This window comes from Martes martes (genome assembly GCF_963455335.1).
Source record: "Martes martes genome assembly, chromosome: 8".
Classification (NCBI taxonomy): Eukaryota; Metazoa; Chordata; class Mammalia; order Carnivora; family Mustelidae; genus Martes; species Martes martes.
Genome location: NC_137895.1, coordinates 97647602 through 97651711, shown reverse-complemented (window position 1 = coordinate 97651711; position 4110 = coordinate 97647602). Strand labels below are relative to the sequence as shown.

General features: G+C 51.4%; 1 long non-coding RNA gene across 1 annotated transcript; it reads left to right on the top strand.

Annotated features, from left to right (window-relative positions):
• Positions 1 to 2238: 2238 nt before the first annotated feature.
• On the top strand, positions 2239 to 3797 carry LOC308347962. Its single transcript, XR_013967301.1, has 4 exons — positions 2239 to 2475; positions 3023 to 3085; positions 3345 to 3388; positions 3644 to 3797. It is a non-coding gene; the product is annotated as an uncharacterized lncRNA (long non-coding RNA).
• The last annotated feature ends 313 nt before the right edge of the window (positions 3798 to 4110 follow it).

Genomic DNA, 4110 nt, shown 5'->3' with positions numbered 1-4110 from the left:
TCAGACTTGTGAAATGCATGGCCATTATTTCTCACAGTAACTTCTCTGCCTTTTTCTCTGTCGTTTTTCCCCTGCGTGTCCCATAATGTCTATATTGGTCAGCTTGATATTCTCCCTTCATAAGTCTCTCAGGCTCTGTTCACTGTTCTTCCTTTTTTTCTCATTTTACTCTTCAGTCTCCATAGTTTCCAAGGACGTGTATTCAAGTTCACTGAGCCTTTCTTTCTGTTTGCCTCTGCTATTGAACCCCTCAAATGATTTTTTTTTCAATTCAGTTTTGTATTTTTCATCTCCAAAATTAACATTTGATTGTTTCTTTTTTTTAAAGATTTTATTTATTTATTTGACAGACCGAGATCACAGGTAGGCAGAGAGACAGGCGGGGGTGAAGGGGGAAGCAGGCTCCCTGCTGAGCAGAGAGCCCAATGCAGGGCTCGATCCCAGGACCCTGGGATCATGACCTGAGCCAAAGGCAGAGGCGTTAACCTACTGAGCCACCCAGGCGCCCCTCCAATTGATTGTTTCTAATAATTCCAAATTCTTTGTAGAAACTCTCATTTTGCTCATATATTTTTTTTTATTTCCTTTATTTCTTTTGTCCATGATTTCCTTTAGCCTTTAGAGCATATTTAAGGCAATTGTTTTAAAGCCTTTCTCTGGTAGGTCCAAAGCCAATGTTTCTTTAGGGATGGTTTCTGGAGATGTATTTTGTTCCTTTGAATGAGCCACATTTTACTTCTTCTTTGTATGGCTTGTGATCTTTTATTGAAAACTGGATATTTTTAAAAACAGCTCCATCTCCCAAGCTTTGCATGCTGGCTTCATGCAGGGGACACCCTTGCTAATCAGCCTGGCATGCACTTTTCTCATGCCTGTGTTGTCCCTACATCTGTGCACGTACTCTCTTCCCAGGTCTCCCATTGGTATGGCTGCTTTTAATGTCTTCCTCTCTGTAAGGCTCACACCCTTGTTCATTTTAGGGATGTTAGCTGTTCTAGTGTATTCCTCAATCAGTAATCACTTGCCCCAGATGTCTGTGTCTGTATTTACCTTTAGGATGGTTTTCACAAGTCATACCTGCTGCTTCCAGTGATTTCCCCCCTTCTGAGCTGTGAGCCACTTTTGGTTGTCTGAACTCTGTCTTGGGTGTCCCAAGGCCAGTCCCTCAGTTATCCCCTAGACAGGTTAGAAATCAAAGGGTCGCAGATTAGTCCACTCTACTCTCTCTGGTTTGCAGAGGGAACTAGCTAGTGTCAGGCCTGGGAGGGTGGAGGGATGAGGGAGCTACAGGGCTGGTGGTGGAGAGGGGCTATGGTCCAGCTACTTCTGTCCCTTACTTGCCCTCAAGGGCCCTTTGTGACCAGACCACAGCTCTGTGGTGTGGGCATGGGGCTTGTCTCTGCACCTCCACAGCCAGGGCTCAGTTGCCTGAGGGCAGCAATACAATCAGATACTAATGCTTTTCAGAGGGAAGAAATGGAGAATTATCTCTTTCCTCAGAAATTATTTACACATGGTGGCTGACCCCAGTCCCACTTCCTGGGCAATTAATGCCATCCTTGCCTTCATATGTGGACTGGGGCACTTCTTCCTATTACTTTCACATTTGAAGCCTGATGCATCCTTACCACCATGCAAGAAATACAGGATGAGCAGGAAGGTAAGGAACCCATGGCCCAGACCCAGCAGCGTGTGATTCTATCTTCTTTTCTATTATTCTTTCCACTTTTCCGAGTCAATGGAGAGACTCCTGAGATGGGAAAGAATAGAACGTGTATTCTCAGGAGAGAGTAGACCACCATCTATCCAGGACAAGCCAGACCGGGCAGGGGTTAGAGGGACATGATTTCTCCCCAAAGATCTTGGGCCGGAATCCAGGTGTGGTGGAGGGGTCCAGGACAGCGTCCCAAACACAGTGACCAGTGGCTGAGGACCAGAGGTTAAGAGCTGCCTCTCTAGTGGGGGTCAGAACCCTGAGCACTGGATCACCTACTCTTGGGGCGGGAGGCCCAGCTTCCCCTTGTTCTCTTATCTCAGTACCAAGGGGAGCCACGGAGAAGGAGCAAGAGAAGCAAGAAAAGCCAGACTCTGAAAGGTGAGCATCTGCCACTCACCCCTGTGTGCCCCAGTGACCCTGAAACCCCTGCTCTGAGGGCCCAGCCCCACTGTCTCCACGACACCAGGACCTCCCGCCCCAGCTTCCCCATGTTCTCTTATCTCAGTACCAAGGGGAGCCACGGAGAAGGAGCAAGAGAAGCAAGAAAAACCAGACTCTGAAAGGCGAGCATCTGCCACTCACCCCTGTGTGCCCCAGTGACACTGAACCCCCTGCTCTGAGGGCCCGGCCCCACTGTCTCCAGGACACCAGGACCTCCCGCCCCAGCTTCCCCATGTTCTCTTATCTCAGTACCAAGGGGAGCCACGGAGAAGGAGCAAGAGAAGCAAGAAAAACAAAGAAAAACTAGACTCTAAAAGGTGAGCATCTGCCACTCACCCCTGTGTTCCCCAGTGACACTGAACCCACTGCTCTGAGGACCCAGCCCCACTATCTCCAGGACACCAGGACCTGAGCCCATCCCTCAGGAAACAGAGCACTGGGTGGGAGGTGGGGTCTCCCGGGAGGAAGAGGGGAACCTGGAGGCTTCCCAGATTCTAGGCCAGAACAAAGCCCTGAGGGGCTGGGAATGGGTATCACTCAGCAGGGGCCCCAGGGCCTGGACTGGGGGCGGGACCTCTCGCTCCCACTGTGGACAAGCTGTTCAAATCTGCTCAGGTTCCTCTTTGAGGCCACGCTGTCCTTCCTCCCCCAGCAAGGTCATGAACGAGGAAGCATTTTGGAAAAGACAAAGCGATCCCCATCACGAACCCTGTAATCACCGTGCAGGCACATGGCCTTGGACAGTGCAGTTTGGGGCTCCCGAGTCCAATCCCCCAAAGGTCTCCCCTATAGGGACATTGTACCCAGCCTCCTGGAAGACCCCTGGGCCCCGCCTCCTGCTGTGACCCGGTCTCCTGTTTCCAGTTTTCAGAGATTTTTCCTGCAAGATCTGGTAGAGGTTCAGGACCTGTGCTCCCTTCTGCAAAGGTAAGGAATCTGCCCCCTTTTCTCTGGGGTGGGCCTCCCTGTGTCTATGGTGGGACCCCCGGGCTAAAGGGAACAGCCATTGGGGCTGTTCGGAGTGGGGGAGGCCTGGGAGGAACCATGGGGCCAGGAACCATGACCAAAGCCCCTGGCTGAGGGACAGCAGGAGCATTGTGACGTGGGTGTGGGGCATGGAGGGCCATGGGGACCGCCCCCGACCACAGCTGCTGCAGTGGCAGCTCATGCCTCCTCTTGCCCGCAGCCACCTGGCGATTGAAAAAGCTCTGTGTATAGCACGGTGAACAGGTAGGAGTGTCAGGCCTGGGAGGGTGGAGGGATGAGGGAGCTACAGGGCTGGTGGTGGAGAGGGGCTATGGTCCAGCTACTTCTGTCCCTTACTTGCCCTCAAGGGCCCTTTGTGACCAGACCACAGCTCTGTGGTGTGGGCATGGGGCTTGTCTCTGCACCTCCACAGCCAGGGCTCAGTTGCCTGAGGGCAGCAATACAATCAGATACTAATGCTTTTCAGTGGAAGAAATGGAGAATTATCTCTTTCCTCAGAAATTATTTACACATGGTGGCTGACCCCAGTCCCACTTCCTGAGCAATTAATGCCATCCTTGCCTTCATATGTGGACTGGGGCACTTCTTCCTATTACTTTCACATTTGAAGCCTGATGCATCCTTACCACCATGCAAGAAATACAGGATGAGCAGGAAGGTAAGGATCCCTTGGCCCAGACCCAGCAGCGTGTGATTCTATCTTCTTTTCTATTATTCTTTCCACTTTTCCAAGTCAATGGAGAGACTCCTGTGATGGGAAAGAATAGAACGTGTATTCTCAGGAGAGTGTAGACCACCATCTATCCAGGACAAGCCAGACCGGGCAGGGGTTAGAGGGACATGAGGATTTCTCCCCAAAGATCTTGGGCCGGAATCCAGGTGTGGTGGAGGGGTCCAGGACAGCATCCCAAACACAGTGACCAGTGGCTGAGGACCAGAGGTTAAGAGCTGCCTCTCTAGTGGGG